The sequence below is a fragment of the Ischnura elegans genome, chromosome 3 (genome assembly GCF_921293095.1).
Source record: "Ischnura elegans chromosome 3, ioIscEleg1.1, whole genome shotgun sequence".
NCBI classification, from domain to species: domain Eukaryota; kingdom Metazoa; phylum Arthropoda; class Insecta; order Odonata; family Coenagrionidae; genus Ischnura; species Ischnura elegans.
Genome location: NC_060248.1, coordinates 27,115,785 through 27,141,525, shown reverse-complemented (window position 1 = coordinate 27,141,525; position 25,741 = coordinate 27,115,785). Strand labels below are relative to the sequence as shown.

The following is a 25,741-nucleotide window of genomic DNA, read 5'->3' as shown; positions in this document are numbered from 1 at the left end:
TTACAAGATGCTACAGAAAATTAAAAAAAATAAATGTCACGAAAAAGGCGATATAAGGCCGGTCGACTAAATGTTTGATCTTTCACCCGGGTGCAGTTTACATAGTCATGATGGCAGCTCTTCCGCTGTGACTCTATTTTGCATCAGCGGAAGGAAGTGACATGGAGAAAACCCGAGAGGCAAAATCGAGTATCAGACTACGCATGACCTCGAGAGAGTATGATTGACCCGAAACCGGAGGATTCCCGGGGAAGTACGCCGACATTATCGCCCTCTCGCTGGTGATTATTATGACTGGGGAAGAATGAAGGATATGAATCCCGTTTTAGGTTCCTTTTTCATTCGCCATCAACCGTCACTGGGCGTCAAACCACGTGAATCGTTTTTCCTGATTCGAAAGAATTCAATATACGAAATAACGCTCGCCTTGACCCAGACTCTAGCCACAATGTTACATATACGCCACATTCGCAAATTCAGGGAGTTTACTCGTAGTCATGGGAAGCAAAGTTACCGAAAAATTAGAAGGTTGACTTTTCCGAAGACACATAAGTATTCATCTATATCTACTTACTACCCTTAATTTGGTCTGAATAGACGTGTGACGGGGATTTTAGGACAGCAGCTAACATTTAAAAAGGAAATACAACTAACTAAATTGCGCCAAGCATTTATAGTTTGGAATAAAAAATCATTCCTATCCCTATCCGTCCGTAGAAATACCTCTTTTAATTTATCGTTTCTATCGGGCGCAGAAAAATAGTAAGGTACTTAAATGGTGGGGGATTTCATCTCAAATCAGGCAGAGGGGTGTCAGGTGACCATCACCGATTTCTCTGAAATTTATATATGTGAAAGCAGTATCCTTGTGATGAATAACGATGACTTTATCTCTGCTCAGAACTGAACCGTCATAAAGTTACCGCCCCTTGAACATTGCAGTGTCAGGCCTCAGAGTAAAAAATGAAAAATCACATAAATGCTGATTACTAAGGAACCATGGCCCATAAAGCAGTGATTATTGTTTTATTTTGAAGAGAATTCATTTATGCACATTATGGCATAACCTGCAAGTCATTTGAAGCAATAATAAACAAATAGGACTTGTTTAAACAATAAAAATTAGTCATTATTTAACAATTTATTACTAAAAAAGGCCACCTTTTATTTTCTTTAAAATTTCTCAGCAAGTAGTTTAAATGTTCTGCTTTCAATTAAAAAAATAAAAAAAGGTAGTATTTTTATACTTTTTGTTTTAAGGCATGTCAAAGTTAGGCATGTTTACGACTATTTTACACCAAGATTGCATACCTTTAAGGGGGGAAAAAATGCAGTTTCCTTCTACTTAGCATTCATAACAGTGAAAAGTTCATATCTGAATGATTGGTTACATCTCTTGACTGAAAGCAAGTCCAATCATGTTTACTTCCATGGCATCCAATGTATGCAAACACCCACTGCTACTGGCTGGAAACGGTGAATGAGTCGCAATTTGCACAGAGTATTTTTCGATGGCACTTCACTTAAGTCTTTCTTCTACTTTGGGCCATGTGGAACATTTCGATGGACCATGTGGATGCATAAATGAGACACTAATGTCATTCTCTTCTAAAGACACTGCAGTGATTTTTGAAATCAGGTTTGACCAGGTTTTTCGGAAACACACAATGAAGTCATTCATGGTGAGATTTTGAGTACTGTACGTCATTACATATATCTGAATTTGTAAGTGTCACAGCCTGTTTGATTATGTGGATTACAGAGCGAGCTTTAGTTGTCCCGTGTCTGTTAACTACCAAGACATGAAACTGTTGATGCCATGTATAGGTGCACCTTTCACCCAATAATTTTTTTGTCTACATAGGGTGGTTTCCTATGACCGTGTGACCTCTGGCTGCTTGCTGCCGAGCATGGCGGTAGCGTAGAGTTCCTTGCTAGCAGGTAGTGCTTGGTTTAAAAAAGGATTATTAATGCCCTATCAAGCAAAGAAAATTCTCTGACCAAAGTCAATTTTAAGAGGGGATTGTTAAGGGAGGTTTCCCGCAGCTCTGTGCCTCATGTATACATTGGTAATCTCGGATGATGTAAAACTCATATCCACTCGTATAGCATCTAGGTCTCTGTGACGTCATGTGGAGTGGCATCGCATCAGTGCCAATCTATCCTTTTTCAAATGAGGCTAAAATTGACCATTAACATTCGTCTAAACAGGGATTTCTATAAATCAAATTATTTGTATATTATGAATACAATGAAGGTGGGTAACCAATCGCAATCAATGCCTTTCGTTTTCTTTGATGAAGGAAAATGAAAGGAATGAACCCTATTTGGCTAGTTTAACATGTGTAAAATGCAAAAGTTTGATATTAGGCAAGGATATACTCACATGTTGTACAAAGGACTTGTTTGAATTTACTTAACACAATTGAAATATCTCAGGTTTCAGTTTGTGTCATAATTTTTGACCAATTCTTGCAACTCTATCAGAAGGACCCTATTCATGTCCTGTTGCATTGAACAACCACCAATGACTTTCTTCCTGTTTAAGACTTTTCTCCAAGTCAAATGTCTGAAATGTTTTTTTTAATTAGCGGCTGACTTTTCTAAAATATATGATTTATTTCTCCATATGATATCTTTTTACTCTATAGTTCTTCTATTGATTCATCCTAAGAAAAGCATGTGCAGTGTCCTGTGAGAAATCATCTGAAGTACCTGCATACCTTAGCTATTATATTCCAAACAGGTTAATATTGATATCTGTACTTTTTGCCAATCATACGGTTGTACTTAATCTGGAAGAATCACACTCCAATTCTCGGAAAAGTTGAAATGAAGCACCAACTCCACACCAATTAGTGTTACCAACTTCTCTTTTTGAATAGCTTCCCTTTCTTTTTTCCAAATATGGTGATGATAAATACTTTTCTAGGTTCAATCCTAAACTTCGGCAATGAATTTCTCTGAATGAATGTTTTGTCTGAATGATTCTCAATGGCAGTGAACACATATTGCTGATTAGGAGTTACACAAGAACTATCTTTATCATCATCCAAGTAAAATGAAAGCACAATGTAAAATTGAGTACTATGAGGAAGAGGATTCCAGCAGTATACATCAGCATTGCCCCATATTCCGAGGTTTTTTTAGCTCTGCATGATATGTCAATTGTATGTTTGGTTGAAACTGGAAAAGCAGCCAATTTATGTTGTTTAGATTAACTTGTGGAAAAGAATGATAAAATTTGAACATGGTCACTCATAGACATTTCACTCTCGCTTCTTCAAAAACTGCTGAGACATTATTTTACCATGAAGTACATATTTGACATTTATCACTTTCGTTAAGTTAGTAAATTCTTGCCTAATATGAAACTTGCTTTTTACACATGTTAACAAGCTCAATTTAAACAATAAAATAATTAGGTGAAAGTAGCACCTGTACATGGCGTCAACAGTTTCATGTCTTGGTAGTTAACAGACACGGGACAACTAAAGCTCGCTCTGTAATCCACATAATCAAACAGGCTGTGACACTTACAAATTCAGATATATGTAATGACGTACAGTACTCAAAATCTCACCATGAATGACTTCATTGTGTGTTTCCGAAAAACCTGGTCAAACCTGATTTCAAAAATCACTGCAGTGTCTTTAGAAGAGAATGACATTAGTGTCTCATATATGCATCCACATGGTCCATCGAAATGTTCCACATGGCCCAAAGTAGAAGAAAGACTTATGTGAAGTGCCATCGAAAAATACTCTGTGCAAATTGCGACTCATTCACCGTTTCCAGCCAGTAGCAGTGGGTGTTTGCATACATTGGATGCCATGGAAGTAAACATGATTGGACTTGCTTTCAGTCAAGAGATGTAACCAATCATTCAGATATGAACTTTTCACTGTTATGAATGCTAAGTAGAAGGAAACTGCATTTTTCCCCCCTTAAAGGTATGCAATCTTGGTGTAAAATAGTCGTAAACATGCCTAACTTTGACATGCCTTAAAACAAAAAGTATAAAAATACTACCTTTTTTTATTTTTTTAATTGAAAGCAGAACATTTAAACTACTTGCTGAGAAATTTTAAAGAAAATAAAAGGTGGCCTTTTTTAGTAATAAATTGTTAAATAATGACTAATTTTTATTGTTTAAACAAGTCCTATTTGTTTATTATTGCTTCAAATGACTTGCAGGTTATGCCATAATGTGCATAAATGAATTCTCTTCAAAATAAAACAATAATCACTGCTTTATGGGCCATGGTTCCTTAGTAATCAGCATTTATGTGATTTTTCATTTTTTACTCTGAGGCCTGACACTGCAATGTTCAAGGGGCGGTAACTTTATGACGGTTCAGTTCTGAGCAGAGATAAAGTCATCGTTATTCATCACAAGGATACTGCTTTCACATATATAAATTTCAGAGAAATCGGTGATGGTCACCTGACATGATTTTGCACTATCTGCCTGATTTGAGATGAAATGGCCCTGGTGTTATCCGTGTCGATCTGAAAGATTTTAAAGAAGATACTATTTCAATCAATCTAAGCCCATTACGTTGCCTCCAAATCTGTAACGTTTTCCAGCCCTGAGAGAATAAAGAAACAATTACTAACTCTGTTAGGAGAGCTGCGTGTTTATTTTTGGCCAGGACGTGATTCACCAAAACATTTAATAATTAAATTAACATCAGTTGATGAGAGTTTGAAAGTACTAAAGCAGTCATAAACTTCTCAAATCATTTATTTAAATGATATTAAATTTAAATAATGTACTAATTTATCACGTTCAAATTGATTATTAATTTTTAAAGAGTAAATCCCAAAAATGGCTTGATTCTAGGTCAAGGCATATATTTTTTGGCTGTGGTATTTTTTAACTCCGTCCACACTTGTGGCTCATGGTCACTTCGTAAATCCTTTCCCTTTTTCATCTATTGATTATCCAGATTTTATCCAAGTTTGATATTTTTAAATACCACAAAATTGTGAACTAATCAGTAATATTTATCCCTCTTTTGCCGGAGAAAAATGACCTATTCCTCTGGTTAGAGTTATCATCTAATAATTAATCTCTCATCTTATAAACAAATACCATTCCTCTTCTTTAGAACAAGATAACTGATTATAGATATAAATTACTTTTATAGGTTCAGCTAGTTACTCTGAAAAGAGAGGTGAAAAAGCTCAGAACTTAATAATCATATAATTTTTCTTCGTGAATATCCATTTCCCTGAAATGCAATGCCATCGAAATTTTGAAATGTTTTAAAGTATAATGGGTGAATAGCCGACGGTTGGAAAACTAATATTAATGAACAATTACACGATACTATTTTTTGGTCGAGAGCGTACTAGGATCAACCCATAACAGCTCCAGCCTGCGTTAGGTAATTCTCTGACATCCGTTTAGACTGAAGAATTTCCGCTTGCCCAACTTTCCTCGGCCACTCTGCCAAAATATACTTCCTTTCAGCAGACTACGAAACTATTACGTTTAAACCCTCTATGACACACCTTAAAATACAATCTAGCCTTTGTAACACTTCTGTCAAACATCAGGTCTATGTCCTGAGTAGTTTTTGATATCCTTGAGACATCTTTATAAGGTCTTCCTATTAAATTCGTCATCGCATTTCCTTCAGAAGGAGATATGAAAAATCTAAAGCTTATCTAGAGAAAAATGTAGCCATAAGGAGAAAAATCGGCATTTTAGGAAACTGAGAGTCACACAACTTCACGGGAAACTTCGTCAGTCAAAATTATAGTATTTCAATAATCGGTATTTGTCGTAAATATCACTGTCACACATTTCATCTTTGCACAGAATCCGTCATTTTTAGTTCACATTTTCCCGATATAACGCGTAATTAATTTAGAAGACTATATAAATCCCAACTGATATGAAGAAAAATTAAGGGAAATAAATTTCAGCAACAACACATCACAATATCAGCGTACACGCTTTGGAGAAAGCATGACTTTTAATCTTGAAATGGTAATCTATTTGCTCGAGTGCTCTTTCGCACAATAGGTTGCATTCACTAAGAAAAATTTTCCTTGAATTAAATAAGATATATTGTTAATGGTGGCGGTAAGAGGTGATTCCGGATTTTATAAGATATTTCTACCTGACTGAGCTTTAGAACTAATGCCATCTAGCACTAACGTCCCGGAAATTGCAAAGTATAAGAACATATCACACACATGTCTCAAGATGGTATTCTAGATTATAGAATAAAGGAAACATTCAATATCAAGAGAATAATCGCAATTTAAGAATATTTTTGAAACATTTATTCTAATAATATCCCATTTAAAATTTGAAAAATTTCAGTGGGCGCCTCTCGGTTAAAGAAAATATTTTTTCAGCGTTTCTTTACCACATTGAAGTTGTATTTCGAACCTCTTTTATGCTGATGTGTTTGATGCATTGTTAGGTTTTCATTTGAAGACATGCAACTTGTGTCTGTGGCGTTGCCATGGTTTTGTTTAGAGTTTTAGAGTAAAGTAGAGAAAGGGATTGTTGAAGGGAGATTCAAGGATACTCTTATGGAAAATAATTCCCTTGTACTTATTAAAAGAGATGAATTTTGTTGAAAGACGGTTACACATGATGGAAATTTAAAAAAATTAACATCACTTAGCAGCCAGGGCTAAAATAATCCAGGCGTTGTGAATTCAACATCTTGTGGAGAGGAAAATTGAATAATCTGAGCGACCTTCGGATGAGTCCGCAGACGGCGGGGATGGTCCGATATCTTCGCTCCTTATCTGAAGCCACATTTCATCCCGGTCTTTAGCCCTTGCATCAACATGAAAAATAAATTTATGAAACTTGACAGGATTGGTGCCAATAAATTGGCGAATTCGCCAGTTCCATTTCCGTACAATGTTCTTCGCCAAAAGCTATAATTCGGAATAAGCGTATCCTGCACAGGTCATTGGAATTACTGATTCCGGTGCAATATAATCGAAAGAAATAGCAGTATCCATCAAAGAATAATATACATCTTCTACTCTCCGCACTACAAATGACAATATCTTATAATGCGTATTCTAATAATATGGTACCGCGAAATTTTTATTGAGTCATCTTCAATATTCAAGATATGAAAACTACAAAAAAGGAATCTTTTAATTATATCATAATTTTAATTTTTATGTGTAATATTTCGAAGCCTACCGCCGAAACGGCGGTGAAATACATATGAATTACCATGACAAAAAGTTCCCCTAGGCCGAAAGAATTCCCCAGTCCAGGGGAATTTTTCATGCATATAAAATTCTAATTAAGCATATTTTTACTTATTTTTGTGTGATTCGGTGCCTTGGATAGCGTGGTGTTCTGAAGAGAAAATCGAAACGAATTTCCATCCACGCGTCCGTTACCCTTTCCCCCTTTCAATGGAATGCAAGAGGTGATATCCTCCTTCTACTCGTACTTCACTATTCGTTCTTCGTTTTTTTAATCGGATATTTTTGCAGATTTGATTGACCCAAAAATTTCTTATGAAAATGAGGCATAGTATGTTGAATCACCATCATGTTGTTGCGCCAAATTTCGCATATATGCAATTACTTAAATAATTGGTCTCAACTGTGAAAATTTAATATTTTAAAATCCATGCATCACAGAAACATTGAAAAACACGATTTCATCAGCCATGGATGCTTCTTCGTGCTTCTTATTTTATCTTTATTTCATAATGTACACCTCAATTAAATTAAAGTATAAAGAGTACTCAACCAGAAGTTTACGAATACCTACTCAAATGGTGTGGATGCCAGGCACAACAGACCAGTGGCGTAACTAGGAATATGCTTTGGGGGGATGGGATGGCCTGGGAGAGCGACCATTCCCCCTCCCCCCCACGTAATGGAAGGTCCGGGAAAATTTTGAAAAAATGACATGCCTGGAAATACATTTTACATCATTTTGGCACTAAAAAATTAACTTCAAGCGGATGCAGTTTTAATATGTCAAAACTAGATATTGGTTTAAATTTTTTAAAATTTGTCTGAGGCTTTGGGAGGGGGGGTATCCATCCCCTCATCCCCCCCCCCCCATAGTTACGCCACTGCAACAGACAACAAGCACTCTGGACACCTAAAATGCTAATTTGGAGATTGAATTAGAATTTCTTTCTTTATCAACTAAATCGGAATCGCTCCAATGATCTCGCTTTTTATCTCTTAAATAGTAAGCTCATAAATTAACTTCACGTAACACCCTCCTTCTCTTTACGCTCTATCAGTGCCTTAAATGATAAAATAATTTTCAGGCATTTTCTGAACTGTCAATTGCCACTCTCTCGGTACTTCTTCAAGCTCGGTACTTCTCCCGGAAGGGTTTGATATATTGTAATATATAGCTATTGAAATATTAAGTTCTACATTTCGCAGATTGCTCCTCATATAATACGTCACAATAATGACGTGAGAGGAAGACAAGACGGCGAGACGTTTTTAATCGCGGCTGCGCCCAGCGGAAATGAGCCACACTCATTGAAAGCAGTACACATGTAGTACACCGATAGCCTGAGCGTGTATTTCTGGTATTTCGAGGAGAGGACGGAAGTGCTCGAAAACACGGTGTGGAATGGGGGGAAGGGCGAGTAATGAGGAGGAGGGGAAGCGATAGTGGCGCCTCTTCCGATTCCCCTTTCGTCACTTCCTAAACGAGTGCGGTCTCTGCTGTGGCGTCAAAAACCTCCTTCCAACACGACAGTCGTCCTTGCCCCAATATGAGATAGGGAATCCCTTGCCTTCGAGAAGAACTGTCATGCCGACGCATCGCTACTTCCGATGAAGTGTCACCAATTAATCGCGCTTTTTTTCAGAAGCATCCGAACTCTTAACAGTTGTGAACGCTTCATGATTCATCCGCAATTTCACTCCTAATGAGACTATAATTCCACAACAAGAAATAATTATTTGCCTTGACCTGGAATCGAACTAGGGTTAGAGATAAAATTTAGGGGATTCCCGGTTCGAATCCCGGTCAAGGCGAATGATTCTTCCTCAGCTGTGGGATTTTTGCGCTACGCATTCACTTGTGGGTGACTCCGTTAAGTTTCGCCACCGGGTAGTCCGCTCCTCTCTCCTAAAATTATGTACAGGAATAATATGGCTTTCGTCTCGGGATTAGCGTTATGCATCTGATTGCTACCTTGTAGCATTTTACATCTGGTAGCAGTATACCACTTATTCTTATAACCCACCAAAAATGTTTGTGGGGGAAATGAAAGCTTAATTTCTTAAATCACTGGAAGAAGAATATTTGTACTCGAGTCAATATAAAGGCAAATTATTTCTACTCGATGGAATTAGAGTTTATCACCGGAAAGGTAACTTAATTGCGTCTGCTTAGGGGAAAACAAGAAGAACCTTCAATGAATTTCTAAATACTTGAATACTGTTTCTTAAAAAAAATATGAAGAAGAAATAAATATGTATGATGTATCTGTAACTTAAATTATGCAGCATGTTACTATAGCTAAAGCCGCATATGTGTTAGCACTTGTTTTTTGTCAAAATTACGGCGATAATTTTACTTTATGAAAAATGTACCAAGAGCAGAATTAAGATGAAAGTGTCACGTTTTCAGAGATATGGGTGGTGATGCGTTTAAATTTTGGTATACTTGATCAATGAAATAATTTTTTTTAATTTTCTTGCTATTTCATTCATTATATGTCATTATTATCGTTTTCTTCTGTTTATGGTAGGTTTACATGGAGCTCGTTATAATTAGGTACCAACAAACACAATTATTCATTTTTCGTATTCAATGAATAAAAATAGTAATGTGTACTGCCGATTTTATAAAAGTCTAAAATGTCTGTTTTATCTATCTTTATGCGTCATTATGCTCCAGGAAAATGACTAATTTATTCAAAGTATTATCATGACAAAATTCTCATTATTTGCCAGCAGAATTAGCAAGCATCACCATGAGGAGATCGCTTTCCTCCTATACATGTGTACCTACTACGCCTCTCTATGCGTTATCACCAGTTATTTATGTCACGTCGTCGCGATGAACTCACTAGTTATGGTACGGAATGTCACTCACTACCATTTCCTGGCTCCATCATCTAACCTGCGTCCGAGGAGAAGGAGCTTCGCCGGAAATCGGGCCAGGATTCGATGAGATCACCCCATTTGTGCCGAGGCAGAAGGATTCGCTATTTCCGCGGAATTCCCGGAAACCCGCCGCCGCTGCTGCAGGGCCCGCAGGCATTCGCCGGTGGAGGGAGGTCTGGAGCGCGATAGAGACCCCCTAGGGAGAGTGGCAGACGGGATGCCCGCCGGTCGTCAAAGATAAAAACAAGAGGGTTCAAATATAGACGCGGGGATTTAACAGAAGGCGAGTTTTATTTGAGAACTCCTCCTGCGAAGTGGAGAGGACATAAATGAGCAAAAGATTTTCTTTGTGCACGCAAAGCCCTCTTGAAATGTATCACTTCTTGTCGATAATGAAGTAAGTGAGGAGCTTTTCAAGGATTTTTTAAAATATTGGCATGTAACCACACCGGGTAACTTGCGAAATGCTCAAATTAAACCTACCTCAATCTATAGAGTACTTTAAAATTAGTAATCATAACACTGGGACATAATTTTTTAACCGATTTTTAAGCTGACCTACGGTTGAATAGACATGCTGATTTCCAAACTTTGGTTAGTTTCCTTCTTCCGAGTTTTTTCTACGACTTATGTGAATATTACCACTTTCTGTTGGATCGAAAATTGATACACATCTAGTTGAACCTGAGATACTATTGTGAGATGTTATGACTTTTGCATGGCTTTTTAGACAAAAAAGGGTATCCGGTAGCTTAGAATCTGATGCAATAGATATAAACGGAGGTTATTTTACTATTCAGAGGCCAAAAGTTGTTCAAAAACCAGTCGCGGATCTGAGACAAAACATTCGCGGTTCCCTGAGGGTACCCACCCAGATTTGATGAAAAACGTCTTACCAGGGTTAGGCTTAATGAGGACGCATGGTAACCTCTTGTCCGGTTGTCTTTTGTCTGTTTCTGCGAAGAATACTCCTTAAAAACTTAACCTATCATATTGAATTTTATAGGGCTAGTAGAGAAGGGCTTCGTACACATTTTTACGTATCTAAAATACAAAATTTGTACGCTTGAGAAAAACTGAGGCGAAATTTCCACATTTGAGATCCAAGAAAATCATGAGAGTGGTCAAAATTATGTACACCAATTATGTATGTCATGTTCTTTCGATTGCATCAAAATTTATCTCATCACATTTTCAGTCAATATTGGATATATGGTAATATGTTCTAGTGACACTGAACACTTCCTGAGAAACGAGATAAAATTTTTAAATGCGTTGACAGATTCAAGGATCGTTGAAATACTAATAAGGAGCAATCTTTAGCCATAGAAGAAGTATAAATCTCATTTTTAAGCCAATGAATGTCGTACGCACCTAAATAATATTAAAATCTAGCTTTAATAATATTTTTATGCGTACCTAATCTAATAATAAGCACTGTTCAAATTTGCGGAATTTTCAAATATACGAAAAAAACAGTCAAAAGACTAAAGTGAGAACGGAATAATTTGAAGTTTTCGCAGGAAGGACATCTATTTTGTCTCGCAGTTGTCCCTCTTTAAGAGACGCGCCTGAAAGGAACTCGCTGCTTATCTCCGCCTCGAATTCTTTTCTCCGAGGCGTGCGTTTGGTACATTTGGCACGATCGGTGCATTCCTTCCCTCACCAAGGTCCCACTCGGCCATGTTGAGAGAATACTCCGAGTGCTTGCGTCCTCAGTTGCTCAGCGGCTCATCTGATTGGGATAAGGAGGCTCAAGCTAAGTCGTGCAATGCATTTCACTCTCACTCAACAGGGTACAGTTCCACGATATTCTCTTCATCCGCTCGGCATGTAGCGGATTGAGAAAACGCATCCCTCCAGCTAGATCGGTCTTTTTTTCGGAACGTGTAACTCGTTTAAAATTCTTGGTATCATCTAGATATTTTCTGGCTTAACAAAGGAGACTCTGTTCAACATTTGCTTTTACCTCACCAGACCCTCAAATCAGGGCAAAATTCTCTTGCATTGGAAAACAATTTGTTCCAGAGGGGATAGCATTCTCAGGAGCGCACATCCAGACGTCCCAGCCTCGATTCTACGCGTCTTACGCGAGATAACAATTTGATGAAAGCATATAAATAAATGAAAATGTCTTAGACTTAAAAGTCTTACATTTAATTTGGATTGAAATCCCGAATAGTTTGTAAAATATTTCATTATATTCACCACACCGTGCGTGCGGTAATTATCTTCCATCCTTTAAATTAATCAAATGAAATTTACCCTAAAGCGGAAAGAATTTTATTCTCTAGATGAATATATCGATAGAAATAGTAATAGCATGGTTTCGTGAATATAATTAAATATTTTACCGATTCATTGAGGACTCAATCGAAATAACACGTAAGGCAAATCATGTTCATTTATTTATATGCTCGGATCAAGCTGCAATCTCACGTAAGACGTGTGGAATTTGGTTATGATTATGCTGGATAAAAAATGATAGGTAAAAGGAATGGAATGCTTAAGGTTTGCAATAGCGAGATGTGCAGGACACTCGCAGTCTGTTAGATTTTGACGGCTTGAGAGGTAAGTTTAAGAGGATGTATCTCTCACCTTCACTGGTATCTTTTGGGTGACGTATTAGACACCTAAATCTCATGCTATCATGTTGACATTTCTAGGTTGTATAAATGGATCCCTGGTCAACAATTTTCTGTGTGTCAAATTTGGAATTGTTTTAAAATCCATGCTCTTTAATCTAACAAACAAATATTCCAGTTGTCCAACTAATGTATACTTTGAAAATTTCAAGATGATACACTAAGTTTTAAAGGATTAATTTGTCACCGGAGAGGAAAAAATACGACTGGTAGAGAGAGGGAGGTACCATTTCTCTTACAGACGGCTTCTCTTGGCTCGACACTTGCTGATCGCCAACCGTTACAACATGATGATTGAATTTGGCGTGAATCTTAAACAAATAAGTTGTGGTGCCCTCGGTCTTTTCAGCATTTTTTCCTTTAGAAGTTTCGATATTGAAAATCTCCTTCCTTAGGGCTATGAGTACATAAACTGTGGAACAAAGAGGAACTTACAAAATATGAAAATGAGTCGATAGCACTGCATGAGACGATTAACTCTGTACTCAGTCATGCGCACAGATGCAACTGAGATTCGCCTTGAAAGACGATGGCTTAGTCGTGTACTTAGTAACTTACCTGAACGGTAATCGGGAGATTAGGGCTCTAATATATGCTAAGTCAAATTATTTATTTCATGGCGGATTTCATCGGTGAAAAGGAGTTTCAGTCTATTAGAATAGAAAAAATGCCTATATAAAACAGATTGTAATAATCATAACAAACGAAGGCTGTACAAACTTTTCATCAAAATGGTTGAACTTTGATATTTTTATTTATAATTTGATGTATGAGTTTATTTGTTGCATTTTGCATGGATATAGTTAATATTTACGTAAAAAATTACAGTTGATTTTGCTTGCTTTCAAAACATCCATCCTACGATAAGAAAAATGAATGTAATGTTTAATAAAAAATCTTTTTATATTGCTTTAAAAAAAATACATATCACTTTTCTTACTCTAATATTTCCATTTCCCAACATTCAAACAAATGGTTTTCCATAATGGAAAAGTTATGCCAATCGACGCAGATGAACTTTAGGTCATGAAATATGTGTATGATTGGACAGTCAGAATTTTTATCTTTTACATTTATTTGATTATTCTCCATCGCCCTGGGGAAGAGAATATTCATTTCCTATACGAAGGAAAAATAAAAAAAAACGTCTCATCACAATATTTTTAACCCCTTGCGCTGTATTGACGAGTCTAGCTCGTCATGAACTTGCGATGCCAAACCGCGCAATGACGAGCGTATCTCGTCATCGGATTTTCATAGTTTTAGCACTATTTAGAGTAACAATATACTTATTTTGGAAGCTTAAAAATGTTAAAATATACATAATATACATATATAATTCATACTATAAGAAAAATGATGCATTGGAAGGTTTAGAATGATTTTATTCGAGTAGTGATAGCTGTGTTTTCCATGTTTAATAATCACATTTCATTTCACGGTTATGTGTGACTGTATGTTACAAATTACAAAATATAATTTCATAACCTAACATTTAAAAGAGAACCACAGAAAAAATAAATAGAGAATAGGATCACGATATTAAAATTAATCGAATTGGAAGGAATCAATTCTAATTTTTAGTAGATGATTTATGCTGTGCAATTTTGTCCTTTAGACATCGGGTTGTTTAAAAAGCGTTAGGGTGACAGCAAAGAAATACTTTTTCTAATTGCTTTATAAAAGGTATGTATTACCCTTGTGTATTTGGGATTGTTATATTCTATTTTTCGATATCTATATAAAGGCACAGTCAAAATTTTTATCTTTTATATTTGTTTCATATATATCAAACAAATGTGTTCATAGCTATGGGGAAGAAAATATTTATTTCCAAAACGCTGGTAAAATAAGCAAAATATTTTAATAAGTTAGAACTACGCGAATCATTATTTTAAGACATATTCTTAAGTTAATCACCTTAATACATCTCGCGTTTATTTCTAATTTGTGTTCAATTTTTTACGGGAACCTGTACTTTCGATACAAAATAGTAACTTCTCAAATTAAAGTTTTTCTGTGTCATCCACGCCTTCGCAGCAAATTTGGATTGATGTTCAATAAAGGACTTCACTTCTTCTTTTTCTTCTTGACGCCCATGATATAAGGGTAAATCAAGGTGGTGACATGTTATCAGATGTCATTATCACTAACCGGGTACCCATATTACTTTCAGCAACGGAAAATTGAATGAAATTCATTAAAAAAAACTACAAAATCTCATCATAAAAAATCATTCAAACGATTCAAGCCTGCGATCAGGGAGTCGCCTAAATGCTAATGGCAGTGTGTGATTCTATTGAATTGAGGACACGTGAACAATTACTTAACGTGTGCCAATGAGTACAAGACGAGGACGTTGCGTAGGTGTAACATGATGCGATCAGCTGGGAAGGTGCCCAGGGAAAAGAACGTCACTCGAGCTGGATTGCAAGACCGCTCTGCCGCACGGAAACAAAGCAGGACAAATCGAGCTGTTCTATACAGCGTAGAAGTATACGGGAAACAAATTAAACTACAAAGAATGACAGTTGGCAGAAGAGGTTGCATTTTTAACAGTTCGGTCATGGTCTGAATTTTATTGGAGAAAACTAATCAAAACTGCAATGATACCACACTTCTATGAAAATAATATTTCTTTTATTGAGCTCTATACCTCACCAAGCAGCCAATATTACATTTGCAGGAAATGGCATTTGTTTAAGGAGCTAGGTTCGTGCTCACGCATTCCAAAACTTTTTAAAATCGCAATTAAGATTTTTAAAAGTTACGCCATCATACGTTGAGGTTAAAAGTTAAAATCAAAGAACAGGATATGCGGATTATTTAATCCTTGAAGAAAGATTTCGTGCTTTCCCGGCGAATGGACTTGGTAAAGAGTTCTCGGGATCGCCACCGGGTCAGGAACTCCATATCTGCCAACGTTTCGATGTCCGACTCGGTCATCGTCCACATCGTCTCATTCACAGCCCTGAGGACGATGAACGAGTCGGACATCGAAACGTTGGCAGATATGGAGTTCCTGACCCGGTGGCGATCCCGAGAACTCTTTACCAAATATTTAATCCTTTTTATTGCTTTATCAAGTTTGATCGATTTTCGTATAGTGAGAATTTTCAGATGAGTTTTTAAAACTAAATTTGACGTCAAATACGGCATTAATTGGTTAATAACTCAAACTTTTGTCGGATAACGACCCTTTATTTAATTATTTATCATAAAGACTGCTAAAACGGAAATTATACGAGATGTTTTTGCATAAGTGATATAAAAATTCTAACAACAATCCATATTATCCTATTCTCATTTTCCGATTCTTAGACAGATAATGCTGTGAGGAATGTGAAAAAATACGAATAGTCAAATAAAATTTCCACAGAATATATCATGTAAAGCCTATTTTCTCGTGGCCTCCAGTCGATGAACATGAATTATATGAGAATATTGTGAAACTTTCATGAAAATGAGATATTCATTAAAATGGGAACAATCCCATCTCGGTTCTTCAATCAAAGTCATAATCTTAACACGTTATGCTTACCTTATATTTTAGATCTTATACTTAGCTTATTTCTGTTCCAATAATTTTTCTATGAGAGTAAATTTACTTCCCGAATGTCACCGATGAAACATACAAGTATTCCCTAAGGGAAATCACTCGAGGAAATCTGTTCTGACACTTTATGCGACAGTTCTATTCAATTTCTTTCCCCGATAACATATTTTTTTGAAGCTAAAATGAAAATATTATAATATTTTACCGCATACTTGTAAATAGAATACTTTAAAAAGATGAGTTGGTTATAAAAGGCTTTTTAGAAAGAAAACCAGGGAAAGTTTATTCTGCAAAACTTTTTATTCAGAAGTAATTAAATATCAAATTGCAGTATATTTATTTAAAGGAATTGCTTGTTTTTTGCCGATTTTTATGACTGACACTTTTTATAACAGTTTAACTATTTGGGCAGCACATTAGAGGAAAACGGACACAGTAGCAAGGACATCAGGAAGCGAATTGCACTAGCAAAGAAGGCGTTCATGAACAGGAAGGAGCTTCTGAGAGGATCGTTATGTAAGAGTTTAAAGAAAAGGTTAGTGAAGAGTTTGATTTGGAGTGTAGCTCTCTAAAGTGCGGAAACGTGGACACTGAGGAAAGAAGACGAGAGAAGATTGGAGGCATTCGAGATGTGGGTATGGAGAAGAATGGAGAGGGTGAAATGGACGGAGAGGAAAAGGAACGACGAAGTGCTGGATATGGTTGGCGAGGAGAGCCAGCTTTTAGATGAGGTACGGAGGAGGCAATGTATGGATGGAGCGAATCCTTAGCGGGGAGGGAATGTTGAAAAAGGTGTTAGAATGTAGAATGTTAGGGAAACGAGGGAGGGGAAGGAAGGAATAGGATTTTCAGATAGATTGAAAGGGATTGGGCCTTACAGTGAATTAAAGAAAGCAGTGCTGGAAGGAAAGGGAGGCTTCCAGATCACTTCTTGAACACTCCATAGAAACCTACCTTAATCGGTAGAATACTATAATAATAATAATGACTGACACTTCGACACAAAAAAGGAAATCGCGCAGATTGAAAAGCGAGCCCTATGGGAGTGTAAAAATGTTCTCGAGCATGACCGCGTGAACCCTCGTTGAAGCGATAGAATGCGTTTTGGAGGAGGGAAGTGATAAAGTTCATTCAGTGATTCACTTGAAAGAACTGGAAATACCCGAATTCCCAGAATGGTGTGGTATATGTGCGCGTGCGACGAGATAACTCAGTTAGGGAGAGTCCCGAGATTTATTTAAATCCGGAAAGTTAAAAGAGAAATGGTGATAGCGCACGAAATAAATGAATTCCTGGACGATGTACTGCTTAAAGTTGTATGAGACTTTGTAGGGCTACAGACAATGGAAAAGGCTAAACATTGGGCCCTTACACCCGGTAGAAGAAGCGTTTGTGTATTTGTGATTCCTTTGTATGGGTGCAGGCACCGTTATGGTATGGTATATCTTCGAAGTAAGCTAGAGCTATCCATTCAAGCCGTTTGAATTAAAATTAAAATTTATATGCTGGTTTAAGAATTAAAAACCAGTTTTTCAACCAAAGGTTACCCATCTTATATTTCCATTTTGAGAATAACAGTATGGGTCTTTCCTGATATCATTTACCTCTTCTATTCAATATAAATCAAGTAAGCTGCTGTATAGAAAATTTGTATAGAAATTTTACATTAAAAGCGTCAGTTGGTGGGTGCATAATGCTTCCATTGCGTCTTTCCTGAAGTATAAGATTAATATCAATGAGGGTCGAAATTTCACTATCGTTAAAATTATTAAATGAATAATTCACTCTCACCTTTTATGAATTCCAGGAAAGCTTTCATCTCGTAAATAAGAGAAGAGTATGGGTATTCTGATTTAGAATCCCGCTTGATGATAAGTTAACAGGCAACCGTGTCTGTAAAGGTTGTTACCGAAATTTGACTATAAAATTATACGGAGGATATTATTAAAAATTGTGCTGTTTAAATATTATCTCTTAACAAATGGGAGGTGTATTGTTGCCGGTGACGTAATCAGATTCCATTATGTTGTAGAAGTGATACATTTTCATACTTGATGGTATTTTGGGAACTACAACTCAAAAATATTTAATATTACTGATTTTTCTTTATTAGCCATATCCTTATGTCAGTATCAATACCTTTAGATGCTGTAAAATGCGAAACTGGTGGTATTCAATATTTTTAAAAATGGAAGTTGGACCTTTTTAAGTGCAACTCATATCTAATTTTGGATTAATTTTTTACCATATTGAACGCTCCACCAAAACATTGGAACCGTTATTTTAATGCCCATCCTCCCCCATAAAAATCACAATTGATTCACGAGCATATATACCGAATATTTTTAACGCAGAAAATTCAACGGTAGTAATTTCTCGACACATGGTTCTGATGGAAATCTAGTAATTTTGGTAAGCAATTTAAGCGTCAGAATTTCTCATTCAATGTCTATCTCTCGCCATTACGTTAAGATTTATATCGATAATATCAATGAGAAAAATCATGCAGAAAATATTTTGGGTTCTCGTCCATATTTCTATGTAGATTTATGAGAAAAAATAAATAAAAGTCCTTGTCCTTGTAAATCAAACAGTCTTATCCGTTACTCTTCTTTGCATCCATCTCTGTAAAAAAATACTATAAAAGCGGCTGCGGCTACATTCTGAGTTCTGAAATGAAAATTATGATTTGATCTTCCTAACAATTAGCATTTTTCACGATTGGAATGCACATGAGTCCTTTTTTCCATATTTAATGACCAATGATTATACTTGAAAACTCCTACTCACTGATAATATGGAGCGACTATTCATTTAGTAACACCACATTCTGCACTTTTGCATGAAACTCTGGTCATCACTGACAATGAGTGTCCTTAATTTAATTCGCTTGGATACATCTTTTCTCGTCACATACGATTCAGTTTTGTAAAGTAGATATCAGAGTTTTGGGTGCTTCTTATGCCGCCGTAATAATAGTTCAGCGCCAGCACTACTACCCACCTTTTATCCTTGTTTGATAACATTTACGTTTGCATACCTACACAATCTTTCGCAACTAGTTGTGTTTTGCAATAACGCAACTTTGCTTTCCCGCCCACGAAAGTGAGAAAATACCACTTAGTTCACCCACTCACCACCTGACACGCCAGTCGTTGCGAACACTGGCGGCAAAGCTTTGAACTACGATGCCTCAAGGTTTCGTCGAGTAACTACGAGGGAAATGCAAACGCATTTTGTTTTTGCCTTCACATATTCGCCTTCTCTCGTAGTTTATACTACTCTCTTGCCTAAAGAAGGAGGGTTATTCATACATAAGGACGAAGACAATTTGATTACGCGAATTCGCGGAATTTTTCCAGTCACCAGAAGGTACTTGTTCCTTGTGCATTGGATGGTATGTTGGTGGGATTAACATTGTGTAAGTATGAGCTAATATTATTTCACAATTGTACCCGTATTATATGGAAATGGATATAATGTGATGTATTTTACTCATCTTTGCATTCGCAAGTCACAAGCCTCGGCTCTGGCCTTAGGAAGTCAAAGCATACTTAAAATTCTCTGAAATAGAATTTAATTTTTATGAAACGTGCTTGTAATTTGCCTTTTGTTCGTCTTTTGCAGATAATATAAGGATCAATTTTGTGAAATATGATTCGTTTTTAATTCAGTTTCATGGACTTACCTTCACTAAAAATTACGTATTTCGTAACTTGTACTTTTAAAATATACTTTTAACCTATTTTTAGAATAATGAAACGGAAGAGAGAAGTATTCTGACATTTGTCGTCATGTGCACGTGTTTTATTTACTATAGTGGCCACAACAAAAGACCTATTTACTTTAAGATTACTAATATCACTGTTTAGGATCATTTTTCTTGGTCACACGGCCACAGAAAAGGAAAAATGTACCACATTCGAGGGAAAAATAAGTTCATTATTCTTTCAGCGTTAATTAAAACTAGACTTAAAATATTTCGAAATACTCATTATTATTGACATTTTTATTTAGTATTATTTTGCCGAAGCTGTTTTTTCCTAAAGTATTTTATGAATTTTAGAATGTATCACTAATGCCAATTGCCACTGGAACAGATTAATTAGAAAATAAATCCTAGGCCGCAAATCCCAGGAGTAAAATTTCCACATCAACATACTTCATCCGCAAGCCACCTCAAAAGATTGGTACTGCGAGGTGCTAGAATATCATTCGTTAACCTGGGCGAGAATACTAAAAATATTTAAGTATCAGTTGTGTGAGATATAACAGACAGTTTGATCAAGCCATTAGTTAAGTCCTTCTCTGTAGAGGGAAAAATTCCTGTAGGTACCTGTCCGTTCGGCAAAATAAGGTTGTTATGATATGGTTTCTGTCGGTCCGGGAAATACAATGGGGTTCTATGATGGTGTTCCCCGTGTCGCTCTCAAAGGTATATGCGTTGAATTGAAGAGGCAATCTGAGCCTAGCCTAACTAATGAAACCTAACTCGTGAAAAGATCTGCGTTCCCTCGTTGCTGTTTTCCACGAATCGCGCCGCTTTCCTTTGTATTTTACTCAGTTCCCGGATTAAATCTTTCCACGCTAGATCCCATGTGCTCGCCACGTAAACGAGTTGCGGCACGACCAGGGCGAAATAGTAACTTTATTTCTATTTTTCATCCGAAAACCTTCCCTCAACACGCTTGACGAATCCTATCTTCTACAGGACTCTGCAACAAATATTTCTTATTGCGTTCTCCACGATAGGCTTTTAGCTATCATAACTCGCGCTAGTTCACCTTGAAATGAAGTATATATTTTAAAAATAAAAAAAGATAAAAAATACACTATCCAAAAACGGTATACAATGAAATTGAAAGTAAAAATAATCTTTTCGTCATTCGATGAAGAAGTGTGGGCGCTGAATAGATTTAATAGAAATGATGGTAGAAGAACCCTTTTGGTGCGTAAGGGCGGCATGCAATATTAAGTCATATTAATATAAAAAATATTAATTAAAAAGTTAATATTTAAATCTAATCAAACCAACGCTTTATTCTTCGAATGATAAAAATCTTAATTTTTACGTTTTAGTATATTTTATACTGTTGTGGTAAAAGCGTATTTTAAATTTTTTTACTCTATTTTTATTATCTACTTTCGTGGTGGAAAAAGCTAGTTTTTTTACTCTACCTTTATTTACTTTTTTCGTGGTAAATCGTGGAATTGATTGAAGCAGAGACCAAAAAGAAATTTCCGTGAAAAGAAATTATAACTACAATCTTCTAATGAGAAAATTTAAGACTATTTTTCTATGTGATAATTTAGTTAAGTAATAAGTACATAATGGAACTAAATTCCAAATGTCTGAATGTTGAATACTATATTGTCATCAGAATCAAGCAAGTGCGCAAAATTTGAAGTCTATCCTACGATGTGAATTGGGATAAAAAGCAATTACAAGATTCCATCGATGAAATAGACTAACAAATGAAGCACGTTAAGAAAAAGCGAGTAAAAATCAGCAAAAAACATCTGCTTGTGAAAATGTGTTAATCTCTATCTTTTATTTACACATAGATAGCTTCCGCTGCGCTATATCTTAGAGTGCCTCGCAGAATCGAGCTTTGCTTTGTCGTAATTTATTATCTCTGGCATCGAGATGATCGAGATATTATGGTTATTTTTTATTCGTCCTTTTAAAATAAATTTATGCGATTCCTTTTTGTGAATTTAGTGTGGAATCGTAAGATATCCTATCATCCCTTTATCCATTTCCCTTTTTATATTTTCTAACTTCCCCGCCCTCATCATTGTCCTCACATTCCACGTCCCTACATTTATAGCCGACTTCTTCTTCTCCATCATCTTGATCTTATTTTCTTCTTTCTTCATCGCTGCTACTGACGATGATGATGATAAGTCTCTGCAAGGATTTCGCATGTTGACGACCCCGAGGACCCTGCCGACCTTGCTGCCGTGAACGACGACCGCCCTTTGCGGACGGGTCCCGGTGGATGAGAGTCTGAGGCTCATTTGGTTGTACTCCATGTTTTCAAGGAAGAGATTTTTGTTAGGGTTACCCACTTCCATTCCAACGGTGTTTTTCACGTGACACCATCACGTGGACTACCTTTTATCTGGCTCCTACCCTTCGACCTATCTGGCATGGGTGGCCCTACCGGGACTAATTTATAATTAATCCTGCCAGTGCAGCCCTAGGGGTCATAGGAACTAGCAAGCCTTTCCACCTCGACAAGGTTGTAGCCCAAAGGAAAGGAGTATTAAAATACGAGTAAATCTAATGCCTCCTCATAGCTGATGGGTAGAAGGATGAGCGGATGATTGATAACAGAACTTGAAAATAAAATAGAATGAGTTGCGGTATTTGTAAACATTCCAATTGAAATATCTCAGATTGATTGCTAGTGATTGCTGAACAAGACATCAGAGTGATTTATTCGGCAATTGGAAATGCCATACAATGCCACAGTAGACTTTTCCTTTTGCCTTGCTTCTTTAGGTGCCGGAGATTGAGAAACATGTTTCAGTTATATGGGAAGGCGACTGATATGACGTGGGAGGAAACAGATATTTCTTCTCAAAGGTACATTTCATCTCATAAAATGTGATTAACCGGAGTCCTGCGTAAGAATCTGAATTCCAAGAATAATGGTCATGCTAATGCCACTATAGACGGAAAAATTAGTTTCCAAAAAGTAAGTCCAATTTTGAACCAACACAGAAATACACAATTATGAAAAGTGAATGAAATCGCAAAATATGATAAAGAAGTACGCCAATATATTCAAAGAAGTTTTAATTTTCCCAACATGAGGAAAAATTCTGGCGGTTCATCAATCATATCAGTGGCAATAGGTGAGGTCAATGAAATGAATGTTCACTTCCAAGAAATCACCATCGATTCCAATCTCTGTACTCTAAAAGGGCGCCAAAGTAAACGTATTCGTGGGAGAGTTACCACGAAATCGGAGATTGAGCGGAAACGCTAGATTTCCTGATAGGATTATTCATTGGAGAAACGATAAGCTACGTAAACATTAAAATCACACAAATAATGGCAAAATAAAAAATAAACTCATAAATTTTACAATCACGGTTATAACTCCACCTTATTTCCCCAAAATATTGTGTGTTAGTTATATAGAGTGACAGTGTTAGTGTGTTAGACAAGAGTCATTCTAAGAAAACCCGTAGTTGTATTTTCGGTGAAAATTTAGGAAATTACTTTCCTAAATCCAAGCCTAGCCTAGTCTCTTTTATCTCTAAATATTTCATTAATTATCTCTTTTTTCGAGTGAGGAAAACAGGATACCAAAGCCTGACACGCATTTTTACCGCAAACCACATCGCCCTCCTTCGCACGTGGCGAAGTCACTTGACCATCATCACTCAGACGCTAATCGCTGACAAAAAAAGGTAACTAGTATAAGGACACCAGCTAATTCTAAAATCTAGAATAAAATTCTGAGTCGGTAGAATTAAAAATACAGATCTCGAAGCCTAGGATTTACTTTTCAGGATAGTAAATAGGTAAAAGTTAAACATTCTTTAAATATGTTTCGTACATGAATTCTTGCAATTGCATTCTTAATAAAGAATAAACTATAGAATACAATTTTGGGATGATAGAATGAAAATGCCAATTACTAAGCTAAGCAACTCTTTTGGAGAGGAAATGGCTGGCTCAAAGACAGACATAATTACAAATATATTCCGTAATAGGATTCTCACAAGTTAATTCTTGTGGAGGAAATGACATATTAGTATAAGTAATTTAATCCATAGCAATTAAGAATTTTAATTTTCGCCACAAGCTTTCATGAGCTGATGATCGTAAACCACTCCTCTCCGCAAATAGTGGGTTCGTTTCATTCAACCAATGTTTCCGACTTAACCAAAGGAAAATTATGAAAAAATAATGTTCGAAAAAGCTTGTGACACATATAAAGAAAAAAAATGACTTTGGTGGAAAAACGTGATATATCTATAAAAAGTAATTTGTATCAAACTTATATCATTGAGTTAAATAATAAATGGCCAAATACCTATCTGTTGATAAAACTTACAAAGGCTTTAAAAATAGCTGAAATCATTTTTTGAGGATTTAAGCTAAATGATTTCTTATTTTTTTATTTCTTAATTGACTGATGTAGCTTGCCTACCATTTATTTCAAACATATCATAAATAGGTGCGAGTTTGATTAACACAAATACGGCGTTGAACTTTAACATTTGAAACGGTGGGGACATGTTTGTTTTTTAATTCGGAGAGAAGGGTGCCTCAGGTGAAACAACTATGGCAGTGAATTTATGGTGTGAGAAGAAGCATGCGGAAGGCAAATGACTCACGATTAAACATTTCAATAGAATGTGAGGCATACCAGTCGCGATGCGTGAATCGAGAGCATCATTTCTTTAAAAAGAAAATAAATCTTTTGGGGGGTGGGACGCCATCTTTTCACTTCCCTGCCATTGACCGGAACAGAAGCCAAGTAATTCTTTTGGAACGATCGAGATACGTTGCAGAAAGTGGGCGAAAGTGACGAAAAGTCCAAATAAAGAGATTTTCCCTGTATTGAGTTCAGATGTGCCACGAATTTCTCAGCCCCACAGAATATGGAGACCCGCCTTGATGAGCAAGAAATCTGTTACTTGCTATGGAAAGTAATCGAAAAAAAATAATTAAAATTTTTTATTTAAGAGGCCTTTAAGAAAAACAGCTGAGGCTTAAACCGCTGACGTAAGTACGAACAATCTTTTCTCTGCATACTATTAGGGCATGGAGCTAAAACCATTTCATTACCAGCAAGTTTGGCTCAAAAATATAAACGACTTTGAAGAGTACTGAACCCCTCGATCATAAAGTTAACTTTGCAGGTAAATTTCGATAACAAGAGTTGCTTATGGATATGGAAATTTCGAATTTTGAAAAATACCAAATGACCTGGCTGTGCTAAGGGATGAAGAATATATTAAATGAAATTAACTGAATTTGTGATACGAACCGTTTGTAAATGGTGAGTAAATGCTCTGACACTGTTTCATAAAGCTAAAAATCGAAATTCAATGCTTTTCTGCACATACTTGACACTGCATTCGCCGTAAATTCACATCATTTAAGAATATGGCGTACGGAAATTCTAAATTATTTCTCGCTAGGAATATATTTCGAATTTGGGATAAATTTTTGTTAAGGATCTCTAGCCATGGAAAATGGATAACATAGAAAATGGGTTCAGTATTACTGGAGAACTTCTACAATATGCTTAGAAAAGGAGTATGAAATGTGACAACAATGCGTGTGCAATTGTGATCGTGTTCGTAAATTTGGGCTTGCCGAAACACTTTTATTTTCCAAAGGAACTCAGTTAAGTTCTTTTAAACCCCAAATTAAGCACTTTTACTCATTTTGATAATTTTTTTGTTTAATTTCCATTTT

The 25,741-nt window shown here is 36.2% G+C and overlaps 1 protein-coding gene across 2 annotated transcripts in view; it reads right to left on the bottom strand.

The window, feature by feature from the left end:
• The window catches only part of LOC124155588 (annulin-like), a 129,043-nt gene that overhangs the window by 74,503 nt on the left and 28,799 nt on the right, over positions 1-25,741 (bottom strand). The window lies entirely within an intron of this gene.